The following is a 12,544-nucleotide window of genomic DNA, read 5'->3' on the forward strand; positions in this document are numbered from 1 at the left end:
TTCCTTTCAATGGTTTCACATACTCTTTAACTCTCTTTTCAACGTCCTTTTCATCTTTCCCTCACGGTACTTGTTCGCTATCCCTCCCGTGCCTGTATTTAGCTTTAGATGGGAGTTTACCACCCGTTTTGCATTCCTAAACAACCTGACTCTTCGAAAGCACATTGCAAGCATTGCCACATACGGGGTTGTCACCCTCTGTGACGTGCTGTTCCAAGCAACTTAGGCAGACTCGTTGCGCAGGAAAAGTACTTCTCGAAACTACAATTCGCCGTTGCAACAAAACGGAGATTTTCAAGTTGAGCTGTTCCCTCTTCATGTGCAATTTGCGTTTAAAGATTCGATGATTCACTGAATTCTGCAATTCACACTACGTATTGCAGCTGGCTGCGTTCTTCATCGATGCACAAGCCAAGACATCCACCGTTAAAAGTTGTATATTTTTTTTAAAAAAATTGCCAGGGATGTTTTCATTAATCAAGAACTAAAGTTAGAGGATCGAAGACGATCAGATACCGTCCTAGTTCTAACCATAAATGATGCTGACTAGGGATCAGCAAGTGTTATTTCATGACCTCGTTAGCACCTTAAGGGAAACTAAAGTTTTTGGGTTCCAGGGGAAGTATGGTTGCAAAGCTGAAACTTAAAGGAATTGATGGAAGGGCACCACCAGGAGTGGAGCCTGTTGCTTAATTTAACTCAACACAGGAAAACTCACCAGGTCTAGACATAGTAAGGATTGACAGATGGAGAGCTCATTCTTGATTCTATGGGTGGTGGTGCATGGCCATTTTTAGTTGGTGGAGTGAACAAGACCTTGACCTGCTAAACAGTCAGACGATTCGCGAATCGCTCTCGACTTCTTAGAGGGACTGTTGCGTGTTTAACCAAAGTCAGGAAGGCAATAACAGGTCTGTGATGCCCTTAGATGTCCTGGGCGCATACGTGCTAAACGGACGATGGCAACGAGTCGCTCCTTCACCGAAAGGTGTGGGTAGTATTGTGAATCATCGTTGTGCTGGGGATAGATCATTGTAATTCTTGGTCTTGAACGAGGAATTCCTATTAACCACAAGTCATCAGCTCGCGTTGATTACGTCCTTGCCCTTTGTACACACCGACCCGTCGCTACTACCGATTGAATGGTTTAGTGAGGCCTCCGGATTGGCACTGTCAGATGGGCTTCGGCCCATCCGACGGACGTCCAAAAAGTTGGTCAAACTTGATCATTTAGAGGAAGTAAAAGTCGTAACAAGGTTTCTGTAGGTGAACCTGCGGAACGATCATCAATGTTTCAATCGAACGCGCTGTGAACTTACAAACAACAAGGGAGGTGAGCGCTTGTTCGCTCTTAAATGTTCGGTGGATGGACACATCAATCTCGAAACGCTATGAGTGCTTCATTTTGCCATTGCCTAACCTCCCCAATTTACTTTTTCAAACACAACATGTCGAAGTTTAACTGTGTGTTATATTTTTAATACAAATATACAACTTTTATCGGTGGATCTCTTAGCTCGTGCATGGATGAAGAACGCAGCCAGCTGCGATACGTAGTGTGAATTGCAAAATTCAGTGAATCATTAAATTTTTGAAGGCAAATGGCGCTCTCGTTTATATCGGGAGCATGTCTGTCTGAGTGTTGGTTAACGAAACGCGAGTCGGTTTCGACTCGATTGGGGTGTCGTGCGGCGCTCAAAGCGGCGCGACCCTTGAACTGCACCACACGTTGCCTTTGCGACGTTAATGACGCGCGAACAAAGCCTAAACTATTGTATAGGAAAGGAGCTCTTCGTTTTGCGCGTGTTGGCCATTCATTCATTCATTAACCTCAGATCAGACAAGATTACCCGCTGAATTTAAGCATATTACTAAGCAAAGGAAAAGAAACTAACAAGGATCCCCACAGTAATGGCGACTGAAGAGGGAACAGCTCAACTTGAAAATCTTTGTTGTGTTTGAACGGCAATTTGTAGTTTCAAGAAGTACTTTCCTGGCGGAATGTGGCAATGCTTGAGCGCTAGCGGTGTGCTTTCGAAGAGTCAGGTTGTTTCGGAATGCAGCCCAAAACGGGTGGTAAACTCCATCTAAAGCTAAATACAGGCATGAGACCGATAGCGAACAAGTACTGTGGGGGAAAAAGTGAAAAGGACTTTGAAAAGAGAGTTAAAGAGTATGTGAAACCATTGAAAGGGAAGCGAATGGAGTTAGACTAAGAGATCGATTGGCCAAACTGTAAAAGCATGGCCTATCGATCCCTTACTCTTTACGAGTTTTAAGAAGCTAGGGGTGTCAGAAAAGATACCACAGGGATCAATAAAGGAGCTCTTATCTTTTACCCCCACCCCCCTCCCAGAATAGTTTGTTTTCTCTAATTGACTTCCTATTCAAGTTGATGAATCTATTCTCTTAGAAAACTAATTTCTTTTTCTATTAGAGCGTCCCCTTTTTCTACGATTTTTTCTTATTTTTACGTCATCCTCCTTGGACATCCTCCCATTAAGTAAATTTCACAATAATTGGCTTTGCTCTAGGTTTCAAAGGTGGGAGTTAGTTATACAATATGCATGTGTGGGCATATATATACATTTTATAAAAACTTTCAAACTTTTCCTGTCCTTGACTGGATGGATTGTATTTGTAATTCTTTTTGTAAAAACAGACAAAAAACGTGTAATATATATTAAACCCTTTTCAGTGATTGATTTGTTTTTCTTCCAGTTACAAAAATATATATATATACCTATTATAAACTCTAATTTAAAAAGTTCCAAAATTGGAATGTTTTTTGATTTCCTTTAAGCCTGTCCCCTACATATATATGAACCGTTGTTTAAATGCTTGAGTTTGCATTTTTTAACAATAATGTGAACAATTTATTTACAAAGTTTTCCCAGGATTTTTTTAGTATTTTACCCCATTTTTTTATAACTATTATCTCTTGTTTAAAATGTTACAAGAAGAATATTAAGTATGTACATATAGATATATACTCTGTTTTCGCAATTTTACTTATTAGCTTTTTATGCCTCTTTTTTGTGGATTTGCTATCATCATGACCTGTTGTTGACCCACTCTGTTTAGCTGGTGTAATTTTCTTATGGATAACAGCCTGATAATGTCTCCTCATCATCGTCGAACAGGTTTGGCAGCAGGTTTTTTCTTATTATTACTAACAGATTTTTCACCATCATTGCTTGTGGTAGCCCTTTTTGCTATAGTTTCATTATTATCATCACTTGAGGAGGAAGAATCACTTGACGATCCCCCAGAAGATGAGCTCTGAAACAGTTTAGCTAACTCTCTTGGTGGTTTCTGTGAGACCCCAGAGCATGGCCCAATGGTGGCTGCAGTGTTGTTGTATGGTTTCAGCAGAAAAGACTTGATGTTTTTTGCCTCCCCAGTCCTGGCAAACTGCAATGCCTCTTTGCTTTGGAGTGATCGATCCAGCAGCTTTGCATATTCCTGGGGATTTCTAAGTATTGTTGTTGATATGACATAGTTAGCTGCGATAGAGAAGATACCATTGGACAGCTGGCACAGCTGATCCATTAGATCATCTAAATTTGTGTTTCCAACAATGAAACGGACAAATCTTTTGACATCTTCCTGGGTTGGAGCAGATGATTCATCTTTTGCATTAAGGGTTTGAAGACTTTGTTGGATTGATGAAAATCCACTCTGTAAATTTTCGAAGACCTTTGGGTCAATTATGCCTTTCCCATTTTCTTGCAGTAAGTCCAATTTTGTAATAATAGACTCACTGAGTTTTGACAGTGCAATCTCTGGTCTAGTTAGATATTCACAGGAAAACGGCTTTACTCTCGCAAATACGTGTTGCGGTTTTATCTCTTGGGCTCTGCCATAGGGAGTTAGGAAATTTCGAATGCACTGATTGTACCACCTAATGCCATTTGCCTCTTTTCTTGGTGATTGGGTACTTGCTTTTTTGCTCATCTAAATATTTCAGAAGAATACATGTCAATTTCAGTATTATAAGAGATTGGGGAGTATTTAGTGACAGGTAAAGTGTGATTGAGGGAAAAATAATTTTGAATGATCACAGAGTTACTGGTGTGACTTGGGTGGATAAAAGGGGTGTCATAAAGCGGATATTTGTCAATGTTCTGCACCTTGAAAGAGCAACATAAGCTCCACCGGGTGCAAAAATTGGGCTATCAAGCCACACAATGGAGTAGTCGAGTGTTTCACCTTGTACTTTTGGGATTGTTAGTGCTTATGCAGGCATGAATAGGTATGTCGTTTTGATTGTGAAATTCTCTAACTGATTAGAGACTGGGTACACCTGAACTATGTTGTTGTTGTTCAGTTGTAAAATCACAGTTTTGCTTTGCATTTGTATAACTGTTGCAACACGACCATTGACAAATGGCTGGTTTTTATTCCTGTTTTGTGTAATCATAACTCTCATTCCTCAATGAATTGGAATTCTACCGAGGCTGCAGTCTGAATCTGCATATCCTAATATGGTTGACCTGTTCATTACCTTATTTAAAACAACCGAGTTTATTCTATTTGCTGCTTTGTGGGAAACTGTTATTACATTTTTATTACATTATTCAATGATTTTAAATGTATTTTCCAATCTTCTACTTTAGGTTCTATCCTAAAGATTTCATCAAATTCCTCAAATAATTCCTTGATAATTTGGATAGCATTGTCCCTTTTTCCCAGAAAAGTCTTCAAATCCACAGTTTTCGGTGGCATTTTGGGCGATGTGATTTAATGTTCAGTCTTGTATAATTAATGAGCCTCCTTCTTGTGCTCGCACGCTGTTCAAGCTAAGGGGCTATATTTTATTTTTATTTCGTACGTTTTTCCATAGGCAAAGTAAAGATTTCTGACCTTACTTAGAATTCTAACAACTCTTGCTCTTCAGGATTATTCAAAGGACGATCAGTCGCTGTATATTTGCTGTTGGTTGTCCTTGAATGCTTTAGTTTGTCACAAAAGTTTACGCCCCGATTGTTGCAAGCTGGCAAGTCCACTTGTTTAGGAAAATTTTGACTGTTTCGCACTTTCGATTCAAAGCACTACTTTATTGGACTTCCCAGAGGATTTAGGCCACTTATTTTTTGTACTTATTTTTATTCTTGTGCCATCATGAAGACATTACACAGATGAATAAATAATGAAGTCAACTACAACAAAAATACATCCCCAATTATTTGATAAATACATGATATATATGTAAGCTTTAAATGATTCAATCAGTTACTCACAATTTTCGTGAGCCTTTCCTAGCTGTAGTTCCGTTAAGCAGAAAAAATGGATTAGTTTCACATATTTATAGTATAATTTTTGAAGACCCTTTTCAAAATGTCCCGTGTTCTTTTCGAATGTTTCCTTGCACGTCCTCTGTGCGTTCATAGACTTTTTAAGATCTAAATAGACCTCTCGTTTTCGAACGGGTTGTTTTCAAATTTTTTTAACTCAATGAAATGAATTGCTGATCTAATATTCTGTTTTATCCTTTGTCAAACCCTTTTAAACATTCTTACTGAATTTCAAGTCTAGCAAATCAATACTAAAGAATTTAGCTTTCAATATCTAACATCTTATATAAAAGAAAAATTGCTATTTTGGACAATTGTTTTCAAATTTTTTTAACTGAATAAAATGAATTACTGGTCTAATATTCTGTTGTATCGTTTGTCAATCCCTTCTGAACAATCTTACTTAATTTCAAGTTTAGGAAATATATGTAAAAGAATTTAGCTTTCAAAATCTACCATCTCATATAAGGGAAAAATTGCTATTTTGGACAATTGGTTTAAAATTTTTTGACCTGAATGAAATGAATTCCTGGTCTAATATTCTGCTGTATCCTTTGTCAATCCCTTTTGAACATTCTTACTGAATTTCAAGTCTAGCAAATCAATATTAAAGAATTTAGCTTTCAATGTCTGACATCTCATATAAGGAAAAAATTGCTACTTTGGACAATTGTTTTGAAATTTTTTGACCTAAATGAAATGAGTTGCTGGTTTAATATTCTGCTGTATTCGTCGTCAATCCGTTCTAAACATTCCTACTGAATTTCAAGTCTAGGAAATAAATATTAAAGAATTTAGCTTACAAAATCTGTCACCTCATATTGCACAATAATGGCTATTTTAGACAATGGTTTTCAAATTTTTTGAACTGAATGAAATGAATTGCTGGTCTAATATCCTGTTGTATCTTTTGTCTATCCCTTCTGAACATTCTTACGGAATTTTAAGTTCAGCAAATCAATATTAAAGAATTTATCTTTCAAAATCTGACATCACATATAAAGGAAAAATTGCTATTTTGGAAAATTGGTTTCAAATTTTTTGACCTGAATGAAATGAATTGCTGGTCTATTATTCTGTTTTATCCTTTGTCAATCCCTTTTAAACATTCTTACTGAATTTCAAGTCTAGCAAATCAATACTAAAGAATTTAGCTTTCAATATCTGACATCTTATATAAGGGAAAAATTGCTATTTTGGACAATTGTTTTCAAATTTTTTTAACTGAATAAAATGAATTACTCGTCTAATATTCTGTTGTACCGTTTGTCAATCCCTTCTGAACAATCTTACTGAATTTCAAGTTTAGGAAATATATATAAAAGAATTTAGCTTTCAAAATATGCCATCTCATATAAGGGAAAAATTGCTATTTTGGACAATTGGTTTAAAATTTTTTGACCTGAATGAAATGAATTGCTGGTCTAATATCCTGTTGTATCCTTTGTCTATCCCTTGTGAACATTCTTACGGAATTTCAAGTTCAGCAAATCAATATTAAAGAATTTAGCTTTCAAAATCTGACACCTCATATAAGGGAAAAATTGCTATTTTGGACAATTGTTTTCAAATTATTTGAACTGAATGAAATTAAATGCTGGTCTAAAATTCTGTTGTGTCCTTTGTCAATCCCTTCTGAACATTCGTACTGCATTTAAAGTTTAGCAAATAAATATTAAAGAATTTAGCTTTCAATATCTTACATCACATATAAAGGAAAAATTGCTATTTTGGAAAATTGGTTTCAAATTTTTTGACCTGAATGAAATGAATTGCTGGTCTAATATTCTGCTGTATCCTTTGTCAATCCCTTTTGAACATTCTTACTGAATTTCAAGTCTAGCAAATCAATATTAAAGAATTTAGCTTTCAATGTCTGACATCTCATATAAGGAAAAAATTGCTACTTTGGACAATTGTTTTGAAATTTTTTGAACTAAATGAAATGAGTTGCTGGTTTAATATTCGGCTGTATTCGTCGTCAATCCGTTCTAAACATTCGTACTGAATTTCAAGTCTAGGAAATAAATATTAAAGAATTTAGATTACAAAATCTGTCACCTCATATTCTGCAATAATGGCTATTTTAGACAATGGTTTTCAAATTTTTTGAACTGAATGAAATGAATTGCTGGTCTAATATCCTGTTGTATCCTTTGTCTATCCCTTCTGAACATTCTTATGGAATTTCAAGTTCAGCAAATCAATATTAAAGAATTTAGCTTTCAAAACCTGACACCTCATATAAGGAAAAATTGCTATTTTGAACAATTGTTTTCAAATTTTTTTAACTGAATAAAATGAATTACTCGTCTAATATTCTGTTGTATCGTTTGTCAATCCCTTCTGAACAATCTTACTGAATTTCAAGTTTAGGAAATATATATAAAAGAATTTAGCTTTCAAAATCTGCCATCTCATATAAGGGAAAAATTGCTACTTTGGACAATTGTTTTGAAATTTTTTGAACTAAATGAAATGAGTTGCTGGTTTAATATTCTGCTGTATTCGTCGTCAATCCGTTCTAAACATTCGTACTGAATTTCAAGTCTAGGAAATAAATATTAAAGAATTTAGCTTACAAAATCTGTCACCTCATATTGTGCAATAATGGCTATTTTAGACAATGGTTTTCAAATTTTTTGAACTGAATGAAATGAATTGCCGGTCTAATATCCTGTTGTATCCTTTGTCTATCCCTTCTGAACATTCTTACGGAATTTCAAGTTTAGGAAATATATATAAAAGAATTTAGCTTTCAAAATCTGCCATCTCATATAAGGGAAAAATTGCTATTTTGGACAATTGGTTTAAAATTTTTTGACCTGAATGAAATGAATTGCTGGTCTAATATCCTGTTGTATCCTTTGTCTATCCCTTGTGAACATTCTTACGGAATTTCAAGTTCAGCAAATCAATATTAAAGAATTTAGCTTTCAAAATCTGACACCTCATATAAGGGAAAAATTGCTATTTTGGACAATTGTTTTCAAATTTTTGAACTGAATGAAATTAAATGCTGGTCTAAAATTCTGTTGTGTCCTTTGTCAATCCCTTCTGAACATTCGTACTGCATTTAAAGTTTAGCAAATAAATATTAAAGAATTTAGCTTTCAATATCTTACATCACATATAAAGGAAAAATTGCTATTTTGGAAAATTGGTTTCAAATTTTTTGACCTGAATGAAATGAATTGCTGGTCTAATATTCTGCTGTATCCTTTGTCAATCCCTTTGAACATTCTTACTGAATTTCAAGTCTAGCAAATCAATATTAAAGAATTTAGCTTTCAATGTCTGACATCTCATAAAAGGAAAAATTGCTACTTTGGACAATTGTTTTGAAATTTTTTGAACTAAATGAAATGAGTTGCTGGTTTAATATTCGGCTGTATTCGTCGTCAATCCGTTCTAAACATTCGTACTGAATTTCAAGTCTAGGAAATAAATATTAAAGAATTTAGATTACAAAATCTGTCACCTCATATTCCGCAATAATGGCTATTTTAGACAATGGTTTTCAAATTTTTTGAACTGAATGAAATGAATTGCTGGTCTAATATCCTGTTGTATCCTTTGTCTATCCCTTCTGAACATTCTTATGGAATTTCAAGTTCAGCAAATCAATATTAAAGAATTTAGCTTTCAAAACTGACACCTCATATAAGGAAAAATTGCTATTTTGAACAATTGTTTTCAAATTTTTTTAACTGAATAAAATGAATTACTCGTCTAATATTCTGTTGTATCGTTTGTCAATCCCTTCTGAACAATCTTACTGAATTTCAAGTTTAGGAAATATATATAAAAGAATTTAGCTTTCAAAATCTGCCATCTCATATAAGGGAAAAATTGCTACTTTGGACAATTGTTTTGAAATTTTTTGAACTAAATGAAATGAGTTGCTGGTTTAATATTCTGCTGTATTCGTCGTCAATCCGTTCTAAACATTCGTACTGAATTTCAAGTCTAGGAAATAAATATTAAAGAATTTAGCTTACAAAATCTGTCACCTCATATTGTGCAATAATGGCTATTTTAGACAATGGTTTTCAAATTTTTTGAACTGAATGAAATGAATTGCCGGTCTAATATCCTGTTGTATCCTTTGTCTATCCCTTCTGAACATTCTTACGGAATTTCAAGTTTAGGAAATATATATAAAAGAATTTAGCTTTCAAAATCTGCCATCTCATATAAGGAAAAATTGCTATTATGGACAATTGGTTTAAAATTTTTTGACCTGAATGAAATGAATTGCTGGTCTAATATTCTGCTGTATCCTTTGTCAATCCCTTTTGAACATTCTTACTGAATTTTAAGTCTAGCAAATCAATATTAAAGAATTTAGCTTTCAATGTCTGACATCTCATATAAGGAAAAAATTGCTACTTTGGACAATTGTTTTGAAATTTTTTGAACTAAATGAAATGAGTTGCTGGTTTAATATTCTGCTGTATTCGTCGTCAATCCGTTCTAAACATTCCTACTGAATTTCAAGTCTAGGAAATAAATATTAAAGAATTTAGCTTACAAAATCTGTCACCTCATATTGCACAATAATGGCTATTTTAGACAATGGTTTTCAAATTTTTTGAACTGAATGAAATGAATTGCTGGTCTAATATCCTGTTGTATCTTTTGACTATCCCTTCTGAACATTCTTACGGAATTTCAAGTTCAGCAAATCAATATTAAAGAATTTAGCTTTCAAAATCTGACACCTCATATAAGGGAAAAATTGCTATTTTGGACAATTGTTTTCAAATTATTTGAACTGAATGAAATTAAATGCTGGTCTAATATTCTGTTGTGTCCTTTGTCAATCCCTTCTGAACATTCGTACTGCATTTAAAGTTTAGCAAATAAATATTAAAGAGTTTAGCTTTCAATATCTGACATCACATAAAGGAAAAATTGCTATTTTGGAAAATTGGTTTCAAATTTTTTGACCTGAATGAAATGAATTGCTGGTCTAATATTCTGTTTTATCCTTTGTCAATCCCTTTTAAACATTCTTACTGAATTTCAAGTCTAGCAAATCAATACTAAAGAATTTAGCTTTCAATATCTGACATCTTATATAAGGGAAAAATTGCTATTTTGAACAATTGTTTTCAAATTTTTTAACTGAATAAAATGAATTACTCGTCTAATATTCTGTTGTATCGTTTGTCAATCCCTTCTGAACAATCTTACTGAATTTCAAGTTTAGGAAATATATATAAAAGAATTTAGCTTTCAAAATCTGCCATCTCATATAAGGGAAAAATTGCTACTTTGGACAATTGTTTTGAAATTTTTTGAACTAAATGAAATGAGTTGCTGGTTTAATATTCTGCTGTATTCGTCGTCAATCCGTTCTAAACATTCGTACTGAATTTCAAGTCTAGGAAATAAATATTAAAGAATTTAGCTTACAAAATCTGTCACCTCATATTGTGCAATAATGGCTATTTTAGACAATGGTTTTCAAATTTTTTGAACTGAATGAAATGAATTGCCGGTCTAATATCCTGTTGTATCCTTTGTCTATCCCTTCTGAACATTCTTACGGAATTTCAAGTTTAGGAAATATATATAAAAGAATTTAGCTTTCAAAATCTGCCATCTCATATAAGGGAAAAATTGCTATTATGGACAATTGGTTTAAAATTTTTTGACCTGAATGAAATGAATTGCTGGTCTAATATTCTGCTGTATCCTTTGTCAATCCCTTTTGAACATTCTTACTGAATTTTAAGTCTAGCAAATCAATATTAAAGAATTTAGCTTTCAATGTCTGACATCTCATATAAGGAAAAAATTGCTACTTTGGACAATTGTTCTGAAATTTTTTGAACTAAATGAAATGAGTTGCTGGTTTAATATTCTGCTGTATTCGTCGTCAATCCGTTCTAAACATTCCTACTGAATTTCAAGTCTAGGAAATAAATATTAAAGAATTTAGCTTACAAAATCTGTCACCTCATATTGCACAATAATGGCTATTTTAGACAATGGTTTTCAAATTTTTTGAACTGAATGAAATGAATTGCTGGTCTAATATCCTGTTGTATCTTTTGACTATCCCTTCTGAACATTCTTACGGAATTTCAAGTTCAGCAAATCAATATTAAAGAATTTAGCTTTCAAAATCTGACACCTCATATAAGGGAAAAATTGCTATTTTGGACAATTGTTTTCAAATTATTTGAACTGAATGAAATTAAATGCTGGTCTAATATTCTGTTGTGTCCTTTGTCAATCCCTTCTGAACATTCGTACTGCATTTAAAGTTTAGCAAATAAATATTAAAGAGTTTAGCTTTCAATATCTGACATCACTATAAAGGAAAAATTGCTATTTTGGAAAATTGGTTTCAAATTTTTTGACCTGAATGAAATGAATTGCTGGTCTAATATTCTGTTTTATCCTTTGTCAATCCCTTTTAAACATTCTTACTGAATTTCAAGTCTAGCAAATCAATACTAAAGAATTTAGCTTTCAATATCTGACATCTTATAGAAGGGAAAAATTGCTATTTTGGACAATTGTTTTCAATTTTTTTTAACTGAATAAAATGAATTACTGGTCTAATATTCTGTTGTACCGTTTGTCAATCCCTTCTGAACAATCTTACTGAATTTCAAGTTTAGGAAATATATATAAAAGAATTTCGCTTTCAAAATCTGCCATCTCATATAAGGGAAAAATTGCTATTTTGGACAATTGGTTTAAAATTTTTTGACCTGAATGAAATGAATTGCTGGTCTAATATCCTGTATCCTTTGTCTATCCCTTGTGAACATTCTTACGGAATTTCAAATTCAGCAAATCAATATTAAAGAATTTAGCTTTCAAAATCTGACACCTCATATATGGGAAAAATTGCTATTTTGGACAATTGTTTTCAAATTATTTGAACTGAATGAAATGAATTACTGGTCTAATATTCTGTTGTACCGTTTGTCAATCCCTTCTGAACAATCTTACTGAATTTCAAGTTTAGGAAATATATATAAAAGAATTTAGCTTTCAAAATATGCCATCTCATATAAGGGAAAAATTGCTATTTTGGACAATTGTTTTCAAATTATTTGAACTGAATGAAATGAATTACTGGTCTAATATTCTGTTGTACCGTTTGTCAATCCCTTCTGAACAATCTTACTGAATTTCAAGTTTAGGAAATATATATAAAAGAATTTAGCTTTCAAAATATGCCATCTCATATAAGGGAAAAATTGCTATTTTGGACAATTGGT

At 33.3% G+C, this 12,544-nt stretch overlaps 1 non-coding gene across 1 annotated transcript; it reads left to right on the forward strand.

Annotated features, from left to right (window-relative positions):
- The first annotated feature begins 1,492 nt into the window (after positions 1–1,492).
- LOC114538987 lies at positions 1,493–1,645 on the forward strand. The gene has a single exon (XR_003688837.1). It is a non-coding gene; the product is annotated as a 5.8S ribosomal RNA (ribosomal RNA).
- Positions 1,646–12,544: the final 10,899 nt, after the last annotated feature.

This window comes from Dendronephthya gigantea, unplaced genomic scaffold (assembly GCF_004324835.1).
Source record: "Dendronephthya gigantea isolate DGI-Jeju-01 unplaced genomic scaffold, DenGig_1.0 000193F, whole genome shotgun sequence".
In the NCBI taxonomy this organism is placed as follows: Eukaryota; Metazoa; Cnidaria; class Anthozoa; order Malacalcyonacea; family Nephtheidae; genus Dendronephthya; species Dendronephthya gigantea.